General features: G+C 43.4%; 1 long non-coding RNA gene across 1 annotated transcript in view; it reads left to right on the top strand.

Annotated features, from left to right (window-relative positions):
- LOC116997444 overlaps positions 1-22,381 on the top strand; it is a 52,568-nt gene that overhangs the window by 7,323 nt on the left and 22,864 nt on the right. The gene's annotated exons all lie outside the window — the stretch shown is intronic.

Raw genomic sequence — 22,381 nt, 5'->3', positions numbered from 1 at the left:
CAGCAGTGGAACTCTGCCTGGGGCAAGACACATGTTCTAGGCAAGAGTTTCACCTCTTCACCTCACTCAGTCCTATTTGTTCCTTGCCAGTGATAACAATTAGTAGTCTGAGGTTAAAGAAAGGTCACTGAGTGAGAAAATGATTCCAAATAGACACAGTATGATTATTCATGGTGAGCTGACTGCCAAAGAAGTGGTCACTGGACTTGGAGCGCACACGTGGAGGACAAACAGGGTAAACACAGGAGGGTCACCAGAATAGAGGTTTGATCCTTTCAGGGGCTGGCCGTGTTCCTCCTCACACACATGTACACACATTGATTTTCAAGTGCTCTAGCCTGAAACCTAGAAAACTACAGGTCATGTCTGTTTTACACATACACTGACAATTTCTTAGCCTAACTGGTGAGATTTAAGTCACATTGCTATTTATAGGAGGAAACCCATCACTTTAAATTTTCTGTGCTCATTTATTTTATATGTATATATGTATAAATTCTCCCAAAAGATCAAATAAAATTTTTAAGTCAGTCCTCTGACCTAGTATCTTTGACTAACAATATCTTGTTATTGTACAGATCTTTAGATTTTCAATAATCTTTTAATTGTCATACTGGCATAAAATGAGAGGAGTGGATTTTTGTGTGAAACACTCAAAATCATCCAGATAAATGCCTTCCTTCAGAAACAGTCACTGATTATGCCTGGAAGATGAGGGTAACTTTATAGACAGCCAGAGTGGTTCTGTGATATGCCTAAACTACCTTAATGTAACAGCTGTAGACTGGCTTTTGACCTCAGAAGTGAGATCACTGTTAATTGTTACCAGAATAGTGCTGTACACTACAGAGCATTTTAATTGTACATTACAGAGGATTTTGAAACACTCATGATAACAATTACTCATGATAACTAGAAAATACTGGTCACCAAGAAATTAACCCAGATTAGAAACCTTCTGAAAGCAGAATGAAACCCATTGCCTCTTTAAGCAGAGCACGTAGTACTCAGTTACAGGTATTTAACAGATGTATGAATTAAATGCAACATGATAGAACTAATTTTCCCTTTCCATTCTGTGGATAACACGTGCTGACTGAATTTACAAATCTGGTTTGTTATGTATTAATCAGTCATCTGTGAATCTGATTGAGTAACACAGTAGTTGTGCAATACCAAGACTCCCATATAAATCATGCCTGAGTCCTAAGTCAATATTGGTTCAAATACTGATTCCCATGAGAGATAGGGCTGCAGCTGAAGAGGTTACAGGTGCCAACTGAACCACTTCAGAGAGGACTGCTCCGTCCATGTTCATTTGAGATCGACATCAAAGTGCTCACTTCAGTTTGGATTCATGAGAACGGAGCATTTGCCTTCACTTTTGATACTGACACTCTTTATCATAACCTAGTTTTGATGTGCTAAAATCAAAGGTATCACATTGTGTTTAAGTACTAAATTATTCAGTTATTTATACTCCAGAGAGATGTAACATCTGGGAAGAGCAGAGTGAGACACATGAAGTTCTTTATGGGGCACTAAAAGTGGAAGGGGAGGGGGACATGCAGGTATTTTTTTCTGCTTATAGATGCTGTAACAACTGCTACACAAAAATAAATGAACAAGCAGAAAAAAGAATGTGGAGTTAAGGAAACATTGAACATCAAAATGAAAAACTGTCTTCAACGCTGAAAAATAAGAATCTCTCATCAGTTTCAAGATGCTCAAGGGAAAAGGAGTGCCACATCCCATTTGTTTTCACTCTAACAAGTGGTATTGTGAGCCACATCTACACAGGCAATCTGGTCTTCCATTGCAATACAGTGGTTTCCCTCACTTAGCCTTGAATCCCAACTGTTCTTCTGAGTAAGACAAGCACAGATCCTTCTGCATACATTTTGCAGTTAGAGATCTAAACGACAATGAGTCTCCCCAGTCTCCTGGGCACTGCTGTCTTGGCAAACCCTTAGGCAGCAGTTAGGGAAAAGAGCATGTATGCTCCATTCCAACCAGTCTGAATCAGTGCACTGCGAGTAACACAAGCCAAGTGCTCTAAATCTTCATGTGTTGTAGATACTAATTTTAAGAGTGGCACTGTAATTGCAATATTGACTAAAACAGTTGCTAAGAAAAGAGTTTATACCACAAAAATTAAATTCCTATTTTGAGCAATTTAAGATAAGTACATTTACATAAAAACAGCTCAACCTGGCCTACTTCTATCTCTTAGAATAGCTCATTGTTTCTATTATTTAAAGGCACAGAAAATAAATCTATGCATTATCTTTCAGACTATCACTGTTTTCTTAATAATATTTGTAACAACTCTGTGGGAATCAATGCTTAGAGCATCACACCATATGAGACATGATATAAATCATAACATTTGGAAGTAAATAATACCTAACTAGTCACTGAATTCAGACTAATTAAAATAATAGAATATCCTGAGCTGGAAGGGACCCATGAGAATCATAAAATCCAACTTCTGACTGCATGCACAGCAGTTTAAAAAAAAAGCTAAACAATCTAAGTGTGTTGACCAAATGCTTCTTGAATAGTGACAGGCTTGGTGCCATGACCACTTCCCTGGGAAGCCTGTTCCAGTGCTTGAGCACTCCTTCAGTAAAGAACTTTTTTCTAATATCTTACTGGCCAAACAAAACATTCTCTAAGTGGCGTCTTTACTGTGATACGCTTTCCACAATGCCATAGCACATAGCAGAAAATTGTTCCTTGAACTCTGTGCAGACTCTCCTTGCCATGGACACACCCCATGCATGCCAAACTTTTGGCCTACAGTATCTGCTGTGATTGAGCCTCCCTACGCTCCATGGAATAAAGAACAGAGCAAATTCTGTTATCTCTCCATTCCTTCTAATTGCCAATAGCTGTAAGACAAAATCCCTACATGTATCATTCCTCAGCACGTTGTGTAATTTTAAACCCTTTCCTTACAAATGTGGTTAGCAGATTGCTCTGAATTGCACAATCAGTTCCTTTGTCCACTGGTTGACAAACTAGTGAAGTGTTAAGGATTGTTTTTGCTATTGCAATCCAGCTGCTGTAGCTGAAGCAAACATGGTGGTTCCCAGCTCATTGTAGCCATAATTTTTTTCCCCTATACCAGTCACAGGAATTCAGTTTGCCAGTCCTCTTCAAAATAAGCTTCCTTTTTGGGACAGGATTTGGCCAGGTGAAGCTCTGCCTTAACTTCTCTTCAGACTTTGACATGGGGCTGGCAAATCCACCACCTTGGAAGAGCAATGGAACCCCAGCAGTAGCATATAGGACCTCTCTGTCGTGAATTCCAGTAGGTATTAGGGATCTCAGCTATACAGTTCACCAAAACATGTCACGGGTCACAGCCAGACATCTGATGATGCATGGAGTGATTCATTGCTGCATCTGGGCAGGAGGATGAGAGTGACCACAGCTCTCTTTCCTCTGCATATCATGGTGGGATCTATGCCCTAGCTGCCTGGGAAAGCTTGTGCTGCCATTTGGAGAAATGCCAGCAGCAGATTCAGTGCCAGCTTGGAGAACCAAAGCTGTGTGGTACCCAGCAGAATCACAGCTACATTAGACATGTGCTGAAACAACTAATTTAGGAATTAACTTCAAGAAGTGCTGCTCTGGACCCAATGTGCACCTTTTCTGCTGAGAAAAACAAAAAAAATCTCCTGAGCCACTTTGCAGTTCTCAGCGCCACATGGGAGCAGAGAAAGTATTGTAAGCAAGGTGTGATTGATTGTTATGTCATTCCCTCTCCACCCTTCTCTAGTACTGGGTTCAGGGGGGTAATTTTATATCAGTGGCACAACCATTACTTTATGTAGAGGATTTTCTCCCAGCTTGTCAACAATAGGATGTAAGAGTAGTGTGCTTTCTGGGCATGCTAAATATCAGAATACTCCATCTCAGCAATTGGGTCTGCTAAGAGAAATAATTCTAGATCAGCAAAAATTATTGGAATTACAGGTTTGCACAAGAACAGGAAAATGTCCCACTTCATTTGACTCCAAGTACAATATCTGTAAATTCATGTCACTCGGAGGTTTCAGGACTGCCTTACTGAGCATTTAAATAATAATAAGCTCTTCCAAACACAAGTCCTTAATTTGTTTTCTTATTCCTTCACATAGGTCTTGCCATACATTGTTTTGCAAGGCTCTTTGCAACCTGCATTTATGCTAAATGAAGAGCTAGTGGATAAGATTTTTTTCCTTGTGGAATGATGAAAAAGCCCATTTAAACCTTTGTAAGAGGTTTCCTTTTTCACACGTAGCATAGCATGCCAAGGCTATGGCTGCCAAGGCTATTGCTAAGAAAGTTTTGATTCAGGGACAAATAACTTGTTTAGCACACTGACAGGGTGTGCAGGATGTTGGTAAGACGCTCTCCATGTGGAAGATTGAAGTGTGCAGCTCCCCTTTTGTCCTGTGGCAAGAGAATTGTACAAGAAGACAATTCCCCTCCTCCTGGAGGTTAATTGTTGAGAACAGGACAACAAAACCACAGCCACATAGTGTGTCAACACAAGAGCAGAACCAGGTCAACTCTTCCATGTCATTAGCCTATTTGGCATGGGACATCCTGTGTTTGTCTTTAGAAGGACACCAGTGTGCCCTTACCTGCCTGGCATAGCCCCAGCAGTCCTGTTGTCCCAAGGAGGTGAGAGGCAGAGGTCCAGCAGTGATGGCACCAGGCTGGGTCAGGCCATTCTGGCACTTGTGCCTGACCAGTCTGTCAATGCAGCCTGAGGGATGCTGCCAAATCCTGCCTCTTCAAAATTGCTCCTCGTGGCTGCATGCCACAGAAAGACACTGCTCGGTTAAAGTTCAAACTGAATTTGTAGCCAAAAAAAACAACTCCTGGTCCCTTCCTGTCCTGAATTAGAATCACTTCAAAACAAATAGGATGACCTCAAAAAACAAAAATAGAACCGCTATGCAGTCATCACCTGCCTTCCTAGAAAATCAGATTTCCATCATTTGCACCTACTGGCAAACCTCACAGGAGCTTCAGTTTTGTAAGGCTACACAGTCCAGCAAGCCAGCCCTGAAATGGATGACTTGCTGCCTGCAATGTTTTGTCCCCCACACTACAGCAGTTCCTTACACCTATTTTTCCCTATTGAAAAACCATCCATCTTCATGTAAACTTGGTAGAGTCACAACCTGAAAGGATTTTCTTATTCTTAATAGGTTTTTCATTCACACTCTTATTTGTGATCCACACCTTCCTTACATCACAGTGCAGAGTGACTTGGGTCTCAGGATCTCCCCTGGGATTTTATTACACCAAGGGTGGGATTTCAGCAGAGACACCTGCATCTTGGTTCATCCCACACTCCTGTGTGCAGTCAAAAGCACCAAGGGCGAGGTATACCTAACCCTGGAAATTCTTCAAACAACTGCTAGTTTCTTTTCCTTGGCTATTAAAGGAACCCAGTCTGGTTAGCTTGGTGTTCACCTCTACTTTGCAGATATGTAGAATGATGATGTACACCATGAAAAGTGACTCTGAATTCTGTCTCAACAGAATTTATCTGTCTGAAGGATTTATCCTCCTGATTATTTTCTCACTGTTCACACAAATGAAGAGAAAGCTAAGCATGCCAGGAGCATGCTCTTTTTCCCAGTAGGAAGGCCAAACTTCCTTTTGGTTTGTAATTTTACAGGAAAGTTTCTTTCTTTTAAGGCACAAACATATGAGATTAGAGCCACCTAAATTCTGTATAGTCCTCAACATCTTGGGTGAGACAGTCTCTGTTATGTCCTTAGAGAGAATTTGCACTCCGGAGAGGTGCAGAGCGCTCGCACAAGGATCAGTCCATGTGTTTTCCCAGTTCTGGCCCTTACAGGGGCTTTTTGGTCAGACATTTTCTTCCTTGGTTTCAAACTTGGCCACTTGTTTGTAATAGGGCCCCCTTGAAATGACAGAAGACTGCTGTGCACACACAGAGAAAGAAGACGTAGCAACTACTAGAAGCAACAACACAAAGCTGTGAAAAGTCTACCGTGTCTTAGTGGCAAAAGCAGCTAGGACAGAAGGGAGCTGTTGCAGATTTGCACTGGGAGGGTGGGAATATGTGTTGGCCTGCTGGGAAGAGGGCAGAGGGCTTGTTTTCAGATGATGGTCAGGATTAGGTAGATCAGGTTGTTTGGGGAGGGATGAAGGTGTCTGTGTCTCTTTGCTTCTTCAGAAAAGAGCTAGAGAAGTATCAGAATCAGCACAAAGATTGAGCACACATTCTGCAAAGACCGAAAGGATGGTATTTTCTGGTTTAGCCTAGTTGTTGCTTTTGGCTGATAACCAGTAAAAATAAAACTTTACTGTTATTATTACCACATTTGAGAGATCACTGTGAAGGACAACCCTGCCACCACACAGAGAATAACACAGGAGAGAATCTAATAGACTCCCTCCTATCCTTTTCTCTTAGACTGTGCTAAAATGATAACACTTCCTTATCTGCAAACTAACAATAGCTCTGCAGCAGCATAGGAAAGTTAAACAAGCCTTGAGTCAAGGGGATGGAGAGATTACCCCTAGGCACTGACTAAAGCTATAGATGACGCATTCTTCTGGGGGAAAAAAACCAATCTGAAAAAGGAGCAAGTTTTGAGGTGTTACCTAAAACTGTACTCTTGTGGCTCATCATGTTCCACCTTCAAATATCTCCCCCAGGTGCTGGTCACAGGCTAGCAAGATCACAGACATGAAGTTTTTTGCCTTTAGATCAGAATGTATCCCATGCCAATAGCAGATAATGTTCTAGTAGTGGATTTCATCCATGCAACAACAAAAATAGGAAAGACACCCTGACACTGAGCCAGCCATCAATAGACAGGCACTGCATGGTGACTGAGCTAATGCGCCCCCAGGAACTGTCCTGCTACAGAGAGGTTTCCTGCCCATGGCAGGGCAAGAAGTAAGCTGGGAAATTTCTGCTCTTTTATTTATGTTCAGAATCAGGTAGTTTGCAGCTGAATGGTAAATTCTTTCAAAGTGTTCTTAAAGGAAAGACTGAAATGTAGCTTGCAGCATATAGTTTCCTTGCTAGGACTGCATTAACTCTGAATAACTCTGCTGCACAGTGTAAGCAGAATAGAATCCTTCTACTTCTTAGAAAGCTTTTGTGCTTGTAGTTACTGAAATCACAGACAACATGCTTTGCATTGTACTTGTATGATTCTCCTCCCATGCTACATCAACTTATTAAAAATATTACAGACTTCTGAGGAGGGCTTTGTTCCAAGATGTACTTTAAAAAAGTTCTTAGCTTTTCTCTCTGTAAGGTGTGTTGTGTGTTCTCCCACACCCACCCTTTGGCCTTGAGAAGCAGTCCCTTAACAAGCCATGCCACGCTCTGTTTGTTTTAGTAATTCTTACCCAAGGTCTTTATCTTAGAATCCTGTTTGTGCAGCTTTGGACAAGATTCAGTACTTGGAGGGGAGGGTGAGCGAGGTGGGAAGGATTTTTTAGTGCCTTTAGTATTTAATATGTTATCTCACCTGTGACTATTAAGTAGATGATTTACAAGCTTGTTGACACTGAGATGGTGTGAGCTTCTGCCCCTTTACAGTAGATGCAAGCACAACTTGAAAGAGCAGCTATAGGAGGGGTAAGGGCCACAGAGAGCTATGGTTTCCGACCTGTGCACAAAGCATCCAGGAAGTGTTTGCAGGAAACACCGTGGTGGGTAGCCCACTGCAAGCCCTTCACCTGCTCCTGGCAGGTCTGTTCACAACAGCAGCACACTAAAATCACATCCATCTTCTCTTGCAGCTGCAAATTCACAGCTTACCGTGGTACTCCTCACAGTGAATTTACTAATGAGAGTTGTGTGTCAGTCCCTGACCAGGATATACTTGCTGAGGCCGGGCTGCTGCAGCCTAAGCAGCATGAGCTGCTGCTGTGGGAGCTCAGCAGCACAGTACAGGAATGCCTGGAATGTTTCAGTCAGCAGGTACTCCAGACATCCTTCTCTAGGAAATGCCTGTACTTCTCATAGAAGTAGTCCCCCAGCCCACTGCCCCTCTGAGAAGTAACAGTGGACTCCCTCTTCTCCCCTCCAAGCCCCACACAAATCAAAATTTTCTCTCCAGCTCCTGTGTTAACCCCAGCTCCTCTTTGTGAGGCAAAATCATAATGGGAAATGAAAATTCCACAAATCAGCAACATCCCATTGTCTTTCCAAACATGCTGTGGGTCTGGATACAACCTTAGCAGGCTGCTTTTAGAGGATGATCCCCTCCATAGCTGTGGGGCCAAATGCTTGCAGCCTATCAATTCAACAGCTTCCAACAACCAGAAAAAGAAATTGCTTGTCTGCCTGTTTCAGGCAAGAAGAGTTGTCATAGTTTTAAAGACCATCTCTGCTTTTGTATTAATCTTTCCTATGCTGTCTCCATCTTCCCCTACCTATCCAACACTGAAACACCTTGCAGACACCATGAGTTAAATTTTCTGATGAGTCCTTCTCTGATTTCCCATATCTTTTAAACTTCCCACCTCTGTAAACCAGTGCTTGGAAAAAGACCGTTGTCCCTACCACACAAATCACCAGCCCAGCATATCAAGGACTTGCTCCCCTTGTCTAGGGCTGTTGTGGGAAAGAAGGAGATACAGTATGGAGCCCTCTTTAATACCTCCTAAAACCACTTCCTGAACTATTCTGTGAAATACCTCTGCCCATTGATTAATTCTCAGATAAAATATCTGTCAATAAACATCTTTTGCTCATTTATAGTTGGTTAAGAAACTTCACTTCTAGAAGGAAAGAATGTAAATCACTGTAGCTGGCACCTAAATTAACAGGAAGGGTAGAGGTATCAATTTGAGGGGAAATGAAACCTGTGCTATTTGTCAACGTAGCAGCGTAGACCTCTGGAGAAACACCAGTCAATAACATCTCCTTTCTTGTGTCCAGGTTCATTTGTCTTACTTGCAACAAGATGCCATCAACCAAACCAAATGCCTGATGCTCTATACCACCATCTGCCCCACTAATGAGATTTGTGTTAGGAACACATGGCTAGCGACAACTGAACCAGCTATTTCAAAATATCTTTTAGTCACCCAGTGCAAATAGAGGTCTCCTAAGTAAGCTGTAGATACATATCCTGTACACAGGTAGGATATGCAGAGTTTTCTGAAAGGAGAATTAGAGAAAATTTCAGTGTTTCATACACAGTGGCAGGCACAGTTAATTGACTTGCTGAATATAAAATATTAATTTAATATATAAATATGAGAGGAAGGAAGAAATCAAGTCACTTAACTCTAATTTACTCTATGCTGGCAATATACTAAAATCCAACAATCTTGGTGTTCAAAGCAGAGATTCCTCCAGTGTTCAACCCATTCATTGTCACTTTTCACCTATAGCACTGGCAGAGGGCAGCTCAATCCTTCCCAGGCATGTAGGGCATGGAAAGGCTTGTTGGATAGGATGCCTGCATTTCAGTGTCATGAAACCCCTCTTGAGACAAGTTGCTGCAGCAGAAAGGGGCTCTGCCAAAGCCATGGGATTGGGGATCCTCCAGCAGTGGAGGATCTCCTCCAGTAGATAAGCAGTGGCAGTTAGAGACAGACAGAGCTGCAGTCCTAAGCCAAGGAGCCTGGGTACCAAAGCTGCAGCCCCAGCACTGCTGAGAGGTGGGGTGTCACTTCCAGCTGGAATGTCCAGGACTGTAGTGTGCCAGGCAAGCTGCCTTGGCCAGGTTTCCCAAATGCTGTACCCAGAGACAGACTGTACAGAGCATGCCCTACACAGAGAACACTCCTGTTGTGCTGCAGCTATTCCTCTGGGACCCAGTGTCACACACAAATCCTGAGCAAGGGGAGAAATCCAACTGCCAAGGACACATCCAGAAAAGCTCTGAACTGTAACAGGATGGGCAGTGCCTGGTCACGTGCTTCCTGTTCATTTTGTACTCCTGTAGGGAAGAGAATCCATCCTCAACTTTTCCTTGAAGCAAAGCTGAGCAATGGGGCCCTGCCTAGATTGCTAAAGGGAAAGTAGGCCTGTCCTCCACGTGCACTGGAATGAACTTGAGGAAAAAGGTAAAAAATAGCCACCTGAGCTCTTGGAAACCATTCTAGGGCCCAAGAGAGAGTTATATCAGCAAAATCAGGGCAGCTTCAAGGTTTTATTAAATCAACAGTGCACTGACATCCACACTATAGGCTTTGGTCAACCTGTGAAGTGTGTAGTGGAGTTGGTAGGACAGATTTCACTCAGTCTCTCAGTGGATCTGGTCTGTCACTGGCTAGAACTTCAAAGAAGATTAAAAATGTTACCTGGTCAGACTAGTTTCCATGGATGGTGCCACAAACTTTAGAGGAGGAGTTAATTTGACATGTCTTAACTTGTACAGAGAGAGGAATCTCCTTTAAATCATTATTCTCTACTAGTCATAAAATTTCAGATTTCTGTTTGTGCATGACACTTCTTCAAACAAAGGATATACTGTATGTATGGTTAAAATCCAGAGTCTGGGAACTGCAAAATCGACCATGTCTTCTGAAGAAGCAGTTTCTAGAAGAAAACCCAACTCTGGAGAAAGGGCAAAATTTTTCACAAAACTGGGAGAAGAAACAGAAAAATCCCTTACTCTTGTATTTCTGCTTTCTACCACATAGTGTATACGTTTCAGTCTTTCACTGCATGAGAAAATGGTTGCACAGTTGCCTGGAAATCTCAGTGCAAGGTCCCTCTGCCTCAGCACAGTTTAGTCTTGCTAATCTTTCCAAGGTCTCCCCTTTCCACTGTCTGTTGCCCTTCCTTCTCCTGGGCCATTGCTGTCTGTTATTCTCCCTGCCAAGGTGACTCTTACTTACCTCTGTTCTTGTTCCATTCTTTCTACCTCCCCCCGTCTTGTTACCATCTTTCATGCAAATGCTACCCACCTCTCTGTTACTTCTTGCTAACTCATCCACTCTTTATCCCTTTCCAGAGCAGCTGAAAGGCAGGAAATTGGTAGAAATAGGAGAAACAACAGCTTTCAAACCTGGCTACAGGAGCAATGTTTCTGCAGTCCCTCATAAGTGGAAGTCTTTGCAAAGAGACTTTGTCTTTCTGCTCTGGGTGAAGACACTGTGTTCTCACATAGTGTCTCAGTTTGTAACAGGAAGGTTTTTACATGCTGACTGTAAGGGCAGAGGAGAGACAGAGCAGGAAGGGCTGGGAGGCTGTGTCCAGTTTCAACTGCAGCACATAGTACTTCCAACTGGGAATAAGGGCAGTCCATGGTGTCAGCTGCTCTATTTCTGATGCACAGGTCAGGAGACCTCTATTTTCCACAGCCCCATGTTCAGCAGGTAGCATGGCACATGCCCTTCTGCAAATGCCAAAGCAGACAAATGATGCTCACTCACGGGCAGTGGTCTGACTATTGATATTCCAAAATTAGAGATTCAGCTCCATCCCTGCACACTGAGTGCAGCAGTTTAAAGCACCATTGCCACCCTTGCTGCATAGTTTGCTTTCAGTGCATGAGTGACATAGGGTGTCCTCTCAGTGCCCCAGAAGCAGGACAATAGCACAGGATTTACAGAGCCTGAGGGAATGATTTGCTGGAGCATACAGTGTTGGCCTGGTGCCACTACCATGGAGGTCAGGGTCAAATCAGCCATTGGCTTATGAAGCAGCTGGTACTATTGAAAAATGCCACCCCTGGGCTCTGTGAACTTGGGCTGCTTTCTCTATCCCACAGTAGAATTGAAAACATCTTTCATCCGCAGCACTGTGGAGAAGATGGGCAGTAGAGAAGAGCTATCTAGACAAATGTCCTTTTCTTCCTAATAGCACTTGGAAAGCTGCCCTTTAACCAGACTCCAACACAAACTTAGAAAACTTACACGAACTTATTCCCTACATAGATGTGTATGCAAGTAAAAGTGAGAGAGCCTGGCAGTTGTCAGAACCCATCTAAGGCCATATATAAAACTTCAGTTGAACTTAGCTTCTTGTAAAAACCTATCCTGTTTGGTAGTTTTACTCCATGTTTAAATAAATGCCCAGACTCAAGCAAAAAGGGATACAACAAAAATCCTGTGAGACTCACTATGCTTGATTGTCACAGTTTAAGCAGCACTGTTTGCTTTTAGACAGACATATCCAGGCACTGCAATGCCAGCAGGTAAAGGAACATCTGAAAATAACTTTAAAACTTAAGACACACAATTTAAGTAACGAAACATGGAAGCAAAGAGCTAAAAAGACACCAAAATGTAGCCTGAAGAGACTGGCCAACATCAACAGACAAAATCTGCTGTACACCCAGCCTTAACAGGAAGCAGGAATCCTTTGTCTAGGGATGTCTTCTGGACAGAAAGATTATAAGACTGAGATTATAAACTGTCAAAGAGTCTTGTCCCTTGGGTGGTACCAACCAACAGGTCTATGCTGAGATGGCAAAATCAAGTAATACATGCTGTTATCTCAGAGCACATTACAAAGCTGGAGATGGTATTGGTATTTATGAGGTGGAGATGGTATTTATATTGACGTTCAAGTCATCCTTTTTTCAATAAATATTTAATTCTGTGGCCCTACAGTAATTCTTCATCTCTGGAGGTCCAGAGTCTAAGGTCAGGCCTTCATAAATGGGAATTTACTCATGCTCAGCTGACTCTGATATTGCCCTTTGAATGGACACATCAATGATACAAGTTAAACTGCCTCACCCACTTCCACTTACCTCCTTCCTTTTTGTACCAATTTGTCAATACAACCTGGAAGCAGAGATGACAACTCAGACCTGCAAGAGTGAACTTTGGCTGCTGTGTGAAATGTTTACCCTGACCGTTGTGTCGTGTCACCCACCAGGCTGCAAAATCAACATGAACTACATGATCTGATGGTTCAGAGAACACTCACCAACACGGACAGAGCAAACTGTCGTACTCCAACTAGTGCCTCAGGAACTGCAAAACTGCTCAGGTGTAATATAACCCTCCACCCAAAGAAAGGACACACACAGCTTTACATCTCAAATCCCACTGTGTTCATGTACAAAAAACGGGATGTAAGCATGGCCTACTGTTAAATGGAAGCGGAGGGGGCTGCTCACAACACAAGGTTTTTACAGGTGCTAGCATGGCTGCTTGTACAAACTTAGAAGAGGCTAGACTCTTAAAAGATTGCCCTGTTTTAGGCTGTGGCTCTAGAACAGCAGTCTCCTAGGAGTGCTGTTAGCACTGATACCTTGCACTGTCCTCAATCTGTCCTTCAGAACTCTGCCCGATGCTCCCTGGAAAATTTCCCAGTGGTTCAGCTGACAGTAGCATTAAAAATCACAGCATGTGTCTGTAGTCTTCTTTGCATCAGACATTCAGAGATAGCACACTGCAGAGAAGCAATTGTTGCAGCTATGTGCTCTTAAAAGACTGCATCTGTCCCAGGGAATGTCTTCACCAGAGATGACCATCTCCAAGCAGACAGCTGCAGATCTCATCCAGTGAAAACAGTTTATTCCCCTAACAGCTATATAACTTCAAGTATTTGCTGCAAAATCCCCTACTCAAGTTTTCCCCTAATTTGAGGGTCATCCATGCACAAAACCTCTTAGATCTTTCCAGCAGCACACCAAAATAAAGAGTAATACGATTATTCATGCCAGTCACTGCTACAACAGCCTCCCTAGCACACTAGTTTCCCAGGAATGCTGTTGAACAGATACCTTGTGCTGTCCTCCTCATCTTGTCCTTGAGAATTCTGCCCATTATTCCTTGGAAATTTTCCCAGAGTGGTTCAGCTTACAGCAGTGCTAAGAATCACAGCATGCATCAGTAGATGGTTTTATATCAGGTGCACTGGGATACAATGCAGCAGAGGCTTGAGTATCACAAAGTTAGCCCTGTTATATTCCTCCCTTAGTTATTTAAAAAAAAAAAAAAGGAGCAAAGGAAGGAATAAATAGTGAAGTAAGTCAACAAGAAACCACAATCCATTCCTTAAGTGGTAACCAGGCTACTGTGCTTTGGAACTTTTCCTGATACAACAAAAGACACCATGAAGACAGGAACTTTGGCAGCAGTGGTTTTGAACTCCACAACCCCCAGCTTTCCTCTGTTTTTCTATGCATATGTTACTGGAAATATAATCATCTTCTAGGGAAGCAGTCAACCTCCAAATGGAGACCTAAGCAGCAGCAAGCCTCTGGAAGTTACTATTGCTAGAATAAAAAGGAGATTTTCAGCAAAGCAGCCCTAAATTCCTGAATTAACCAATGTCCTCCTTTGCCTGACCACTGTCACCATAGTGACCACAGGAGCTGCCGCTGAGCTGAGCCACTGCCCTGGGGCTTGGGACGGAGGCGAGCGAGACGCCGTGCTGGGAATGAAGTGACTTTTACTCAGGGCCCGGTGATGGGGATGTGGGCTGTGGGACCAGGCACTGGGAGCAGCCTTGGGCATACTGTGGTGGGAAAGGTGGCTTACAGAGAAAAGAGGTACAATTCCTGCCCTGAATGCCAGCCTTGAAGGGCCAGCACTGCCAGAGCAGTGGCAAGGTTACCAGAGGAGTCAGAAGGTGAAGCAAAAAGAGGTGATGAAGGAAAGAAAGGTTAGAAAGAGGTGAGGAAAGAAAAGTTAAGCTGGAGCTGGAATAAGCAAATTCATCCCCCTAAGCATCATTTGTGTCGACTGCTCCCTCTCCTGGGGAAAACTTGACCAAAAAAAAAATCCCAGCCCAAATCGGTCCTCAAGCAAACAATGCTCCCCCAGAGTTCCCAGGCAACAGACCCCCTGCTTCCAGGTTCAAGTTGGAGAGGGCAAAGTACAATTCCCTCGTGCTGCCTTTCCCAGACAGGCCATGTCCTGGCTGCAGGAGCCCAGGGTGGTGAAGCCAGCTGTGACCTCCAGACTCGTGCACAGCTAAGCCCTGCTCAGCCTGTGCAGACAACAACACTTCTCCCTGCTTGGTGCTGCTTCCAAGCACCACCCAGACCATCCTCCACTCTCAAACCTCTGGAGTTGTCCCGTGGCGCAAAAGGCGAGGATCCAGGAAACAGTGCTTGCAAACACTTTTCAGAATGAATGCTGGAGTACAATTTCCTCTTTGCTGGGAACTGGACAGAAATCACCACTTCCAGTCTTTAGTGCTGGTAAGCACTGACAATTTTTAGCCACAGAGATAAATTTTAGAGTCTGTGAGTGAGGAAATGGAAGGACAACCTTGAAACTCTCATGATGAAAAATATTCACCACTTACTTAATCTTTGCTGCTTTAGGATTCCAAAGTCCAGTTAAAATCTTTGCAGTGAAGCTAGCTCAGAAGATCTTGCAATAAGATTAGAACCAGCTGGTAAAAAATGGCATGTTACTGCAGCCAGTAAATACCCACATGAACCAGTCCTAGAGGGGTGAAAGGCTGTGCTGCACTTAACAGCTCATGAGCATATACCAAACTGGCTGATACTGGTGTATGAGCAATGCCTCTTCCTTCTAAATCCTTTCCCAGTTGATAACCTCTGGTGTGGAAAAGTGATGATTTAAATGCACACAATTGAAAATGAGAAAATAATTATTTCCATTTTACAGAGAGGGGGACAGGCTTGCCTGTAAACAGAAAGCAGTGAGAGAGTGTAAAAATAACCAACCAAACAAATACTTTCTGAAACCCTGGAGTTTGGTCAAAGTCAACCACCTTGTTACTTGCACGTGCTATGACAGCTTTGTAGAACCTTTCATCATAGTGTTGCAAGGATTGTTGTAAAAAAGCCTTGCTTGAATCTTAATGATCTTTGAGAGTTATCATATGATACCTCGTCAGGCAATCACGCAATCAGCAAAGGTCACAAGATACACAGCCATTTCTCTTGGCTTTACAGCTGCTTTCCACAGCCAAGACTCCTCCTTCTTACACCATTTTGAAGTCAAGTGCAGCAGCATTCCTGCCTGCCAAGCACTGGGGAGCCCTGCCATAAATCAGGCCCTGTAAGGGACACATACTTTTTTTGTGTCTACAGGTGCCAAAAAGAGAACCGTAATGGATTTGCAACATCTGATTAGTCTAAATAGATTCTTACTGACTGCAACTGCTTCTGCTCGGCAACATAAAAGAGGTGCAAGTCTCACTTGTACAGATATAGTAGGCTGGGGCAGAGGTGAAAGCTTTTCCAAAAGACAAAAACAAACGTAGGAAAGTCATCGTTGCCCTTTATCTTCTACAATCTAAAAGAAAAAATAGGAGTTCTAATAATTTTACTGTTCTAACTATGTGAGATACAGGTATCTAATTCAAGGCTCATACTACATACATAAAAATTTGCATAACTAGGAAAAGTCCTTGTCCCGAAATGCTTATACCTTTATTGGACTTCAGGGCTTTATTAGGTGATGGGCAGGAACATCTCTGTTTTGCAGACAGATCACAGACCAGGAGCCAGACTTCAAATGCTTCCATGATGTGTAAGGCAAGTCTAGTAAGGCCAGTCTGAAGAAAACACAAGAATTAATAAATATAAGATGGAAAAGTTTGGGACTATTAAAAATTATATCCAATGCAATCTTCCCTGAGCAATGCAGCCAAGAAGTCTTGATTCCCAGGTGCGCAAACAAACTGTCTCCTTTCCCAGAGACTGCCTCTCTGCTGCTGGGACTGCAGCATGGAATGAATGGCAGCATGGGATGGCTCGGACTCCATAGTGCACAGTGCTGTGCTTGTCACCAACCCACCTCGATCACAGATCATGTGTGCAGTCTGGAAGGGCTGCAGTGAGAGGACAGATCCCCTTCTGCCTCCCCAGTCTGCTGCTTCTGGCAGAGGCATTTCTCACTGAGTTGTGGAAAAACTCAGTTCTCAGGGTCTTTAACCCACTGATAACTATGACTACTCAGTCACTGATTAAAAGCATCTGTAAATATGCTGCTTTTGTAGATTTGGTAGAGCCTCCTATTTCCTCACCTTCCTTTCTGTGAGTCAATTTGACTTTCTGAAGCACCCAACCTAAGCCAGACTTTCAGAGCAGATCAGCATTTGGGTATTGCTATCCTTTTTCTAAAAAAAAAATAAATTTTGATTCTGGGACCTAATTCAAAAGCACACAAGCAGCTTATAATAGCCAACCAAGATTGCCTGCACCCCTGACTGGATGTCTCAGTCAGTCAGTCAGGGAATTCTTAAACCTCCACATAAGGTCTTTTCTCTGTACTTTAACCAGTGTTAAGGAGATCAGTGCTATTTCAGAGTGTGTCACTGCTCTGTTCCCTTAAGGAACTAATTGCTAACTGTAACTCTGATCTCCTTCAAGACCACTGGGATATGTTGCTGCATTGTTCTGGGTAATTCTTGATCTAAAAAAAGGCATGGGGAAAAGTGAGAGCCTGTAGATTAAACCCCATGGTTTCTCTGAGGTCAGCAAGGCAGGGCTGCAGAACAAAGAAAAATAGCCACATAGCCTGGCCTGAAGGAAGGTCAGGTAGTGTTCAGCTACATCTTTCATTTTTGTATTCATCCATAATTTTTATTAAGACTTCACAGAAATTACTCTACCAGGTCCACTCAGATAACAAATACCTCACTGTGTGTGAGAGAACAGCAAGTAAACCAAACATGAGAGAGTTCAGTATTCCAGAAAGAGATGCTGCCTAGATGGCCACGCTCTTCTTACTGCTGATAGCATGGAGGTGCAATCCCATAGCAAATACTTATTTAAAAGTACTGCACAGCAAAGGACAGGCAGCAGCCAACTTTCTCTCACTTCATTTTGGGAGCTGTCAGACCAGCCAACAGCCCTGCCCCCTCAAGAACCCATACAACATTCCTGAGGCAAGTGTTAATACTGGATCTCGACCAAGAAAGAATTCCTATAGACTCAGGAGACGAGAGGCGGATGATACACTGCTTGCTTTTTTTTCACTCTTCCCCTCATGCCCCACTGCTCCTGTACTTGCAGTGTCCCTTTCACAAGCACCTTTAACACAGTGGCAAGGGGCTCCCAGCAGTATGCAAGGCACAGCAGCACACGCGGCTGCCTGCCTTTGGCAGGGGTTGTTCTGACTAACAGAAACAGCAGAAACTCGAAAGACAAGGCTGGGAAGTGCTGAAGGGGTGAACTCCTGGTGGAATGCAAAAAGATTAAAACCAGCAAGAGCACAGCAGCATTCAGTACCAAGTTATTCCCAAACTGTCCTTGCGGAGCATGGCTGGTTGTTTTCTTCCCCCATTTAATGCTCAGATGCCCTCCCCGGATACCTCACAGTACAAAACAATAAATGACCAAACAGCTTGCAACTAACATACACTGGTGTCTTAACTGGGAGCAGGGCTGCATGGCTGAGAAGTCCCTCTCTTGGAATCTTAGTGCCACCTTGTGCTGGGAACGGTAACAGTCAAGGGATAAAAGAGCTTGTCCGAACAGCAGAGCGAAAAGGGAGGAAGAAGCCGTCTTTGGATCAAAGCTGCATTAAGTGTTTTGGCTTTTGGATATCTTTCCTCTTGGCAGAAACCAGCATCGCTCCCAATATCCCGCTGTAGGCTAGAGTTCTTTTATGAAGTCCAGCGAGAAACATGGTTTCACCTCAGACAGGAAAATTTTGCTGAGTATTACTGACATCCCCTCTGGAGCCTGGTTTGCAACAGACAAACCTGTAAAGAGTGCAGATGTGGAAGATGAACAAGTAAAATGCAAACAAGCATTTACAGAGAAATTTCCAGATGCAAACTACTGCTATCCTAAATCAACATGCAGGTGAGAGGAGCCAGTTTGCTTCCTTGGGGGATATAAAGCCAGGTATGAATTCATTTGTTTCTTTTAAAATAATTTTGAAACTTTTCTCTAAATATGGGTAAAAGGTCCATCTGATCAAATTTGAACTGCTGAAAATGCTGGCTTCTCTACACTGAGTTTTAGGGGAACTTTAGCATAGTTAGCCTCATGGTTTTATTTTTTTAGTTTGTTCAAAAGTGAGAGGCTATTACTTTGTGAAAAATTGTATTTCAAAGACAGTCACATAGATTTTGAACTGCTGTTGATCAGTTATATCTTTTTACCACAAGGAACATCTTTGCAAGTCGGCTAGGGAATTGCAGACAGTATTGCCTTGAGCTTTATTCCTTTCTGGGTTTCTTTACAAACTTAAAGGAGGAAAAGAAAAGCATTTTGAAAAATATTTCCACTGCAAGGTAGGAATCCTCTTGGAAAGAAACAGGGTGTGAGTATCTGGCCAAAGGGACAGGATGAATGAACACATGAGTATGCTGACAGGAACAGGGCATCCACAGCGTCTCTGGGCAACCTGATCCAGTGTCTCACAACCCTCACAGTGAAGAATTTCTTCCTAACATCTTGCGGTTTATAGCAATTGTCCTTGTCCCTTGTCCTACCACTTGGGAAAAGTCCCTCTTGAGCCTTCCTGCAGTCCCCTGTCAGTGCGGAGGGTGCTGTGGGCCTTTGTCCAGGCTGTACAACCCCAGCTCTCTGAGCCTGTTCTAACAGTCTCTCTCAGTCTCAGGGAGTGTAGGGTGCTCCAGCCCTCTGACCATCTCTGTGCCTGGACCTGCCTGTGTCTTTCCTAAGCTGAGCACTCCAGACCTGGACACAGCACTCCAGGTGGGATCTTACAACAGCACAGTAGAAGGCAAAAATCACTGGACCTGCTGGCCACATTTTATTGGACCTACCAGTTTACCACCAATTTTCTTGTAGTGTGGCCAAACATGGAAATTACACAGAATCACAGAATCTGAGTTAAAAGGGACCCTCAAGGATCATCAAGTCAAATTCCAAAATGAATGGGTAGTGAACAAAAAAAAGGACTAAAACTCTAATTGTGAAATAGGACTTCTGATGGACATCCTATAGCACCAGTGGAAAAACCTATGGTTTGTTGGATCCATCAAGAGTGCCACACTTGACTGAAACTCACTACCAAACACACAAATCTCTGCTTGTTAAGCTAAAGCCATTCCCAAGCTACACAGTTTCACTGGCTCCTTATCTGTTTCAGCATTGAGGTACCTGCACATGCAACAAGGAGTCCTTCAATAACATCACTTGACCACCCAAGCTTCCATGTCTGTGGCAGGAACTGTTCTGATCAGATTTCTTTTAAGGATGAATCCAAGTAAAACTACAGTTTAAATCAAATGTAGAAGCCTGGGAAGAAGTAATGGATTTCCTTTGTGGGGAGGAGTAACACTGAAACAGCCTGTACACCTTGCAATAATAATAGTTATAAAATATTTTTAAACAAGGTATGTAAACTCAAGCACAACTGCCACAGAAGTTCCATTAGTTGGCAAAAAAGAGCAAATGTTACTGTTGCTGCCAAAGAACAGCAACCCACCGTAACCTCCTTACTTTGTGAAATCAAGAGCCAAGGAAGGGGCAACACAGATTATGCCAGGCCATGAGTTTACTTAAGACTCAGCCCAAACAAGAGAATACTCACAGGGGAGGGGCATTTAGGAAAAGACGTGATACTAAAAGATACAACGTAAATGTTACTGACATTCGGTAGGTCTCATTCTGCACGGCTCCCAACCTTCAACATTTCATTCTAAAGAGGGCAACCAACCATACAAATACAGGTGCTTCTGAGTCAGTTTTAAAGAAAGTAAACTGGCAGTATCAGGCAAAATGCACTAAAAGAAACCAGGAAAAAAAACCCCAGCCAACAGGAGACATGAACATACTTTGGCTATGTAAGGGGTTGGCAGCATAACTGCATGTGACAGGATGTGCCCAAATCTGCAGCCAGCAGCCTGCCATTTTCATAGTGCTTGGGATGTTTCTTTTATAGCTGAATAACCTGTCACACATAACACGACAAGCTGGCAAAGCCCATCTATAACACACTTCCTCCAGTTCTTCAACCTGCTAAAAGGTGCTGTGGTCACCCCAAACCTACACGGCTGTGCCATCTTTTCTTACCAGTATCCTGGGCAATGAGACAGCAAGGCTAGACAGGGTCCTTGACCATAGTCAAACTAGTATGAGCTCCACAGTTCTTTGTAATGTGGACAAGAAACATGGCCAGGTTGTCAGATTCTCATACAGGTGACAAACACACACCTTCCCCTGCTACTAAGGTTACGGGAACATTCAGATCCACTAATTCACATATAGATGATGAAAGAAAAACGGCCACTTCCTGCATCATGGGAAGGGGGCATAACTGGGCTTGTGGAAGCCTTGCCTGCCTGCCCCACTTGGGGGAACACATTTAATTGTTTTCAAGGTATCTGTAATACAAACATCTGTATAGCAGGACATGGCCATGGAAATGACTGGAGGTTTTGCTCCAGATTCTCTAAGACAGGAAGATTGTTCAATGAACAAGACCAATCCAGAGATCCTGATGCCCAGAGTTACTTGTACTTACCTTCACACCAAAGGAAAAGGACAGCAGCTTTCATTAACAGCCTGGTTGAACTGTAAGTTAGGAGGATCATCCACTCCAGGAAAACACCTTCTCCCTCTAAGGGAGGATGCACTTACAATTTCTTCTGTTTTATCATGTGCTCTCATTGCCTGATGTTGGTTCAGCAAGCCCTAACCTTGCTCTCGAGCAAACTGGTCATAAATACCTACAATGGCAGGCACTGTTTAGTTGCTGCATATGGACCCCCTTTCCCCCTCACATCCAGGTGAATGTCATTTCTGCAAATCAACTTCCCACTACACCCACCGAGGCTGCTAGAGGAGCGCTGAGTATGAACCTGAAAGCAGGAACTACAGGGACACAGAAGGGCTGCAGGTAAAGGTGTGCAGTCACATTTTTGGTACAGTCGGAAATGCTTGTAGAGCATCCAGTGACAATGGCTGTGAATTCTGGAAGAAAGAGCTGTACTACTGTCATTTGTCACCAGCTGTTTCCTGGACACTTCCAACTTTAAGGCAATCCCTTAAAAACCCATCTCTATCTCCTTTAACCCATTTTATGACACAGTACAATTAAAGAGCCCACAAGACAAGTCACCACAACTGTGAGCATATTCACCAAAGCATTTGTGTAGTCTGGACTGAACTGAAGGCCAAGGTATGACAGTATGAGTCATGGACTGCACAAACAGATCCACCCACATTCTAAAAACATACACACCCCGGCATGACACAAGGCCTTTCCCAGAGACTGACAAAGTTACAAGTATCAGGTTCAATTGTATACTCAATTCTCTCCACCAATGCTTTCACCACTGGGTAACACAGTGGCCACATAAACGAACCGCTTGATCTTTAGGGCAGAGAGAGTTGGACTTGACATGAAAATCCTGAGCAGCCAACAGTGGATTCAGCTGACCCAACAGCACCTGTTTTAGGATGCAACTTGTGTTTCTACACCCCTAGATATGAAAACGCAAAACCTTAATCCACAGTCAAGTAGAAACACAAATACCACAGACCAAAGCACTACACAG

This window comes from Catharus ustulatus, chromosome 6, assembly GCF_009819885.2.
Source record: "Catharus ustulatus isolate bCatUst1 chromosome 6, bCatUst1.pri.v2, whole genome shotgun sequence".
NCBI classification, from domain to species: Eukaryota; Metazoa; Chordata; class Aves; order Passeriformes; family Turdidae; genus Catharus; species Catharus ustulatus.
This window is presented reverse-complemented; position numbering and strand designations above follow the sequence as displayed.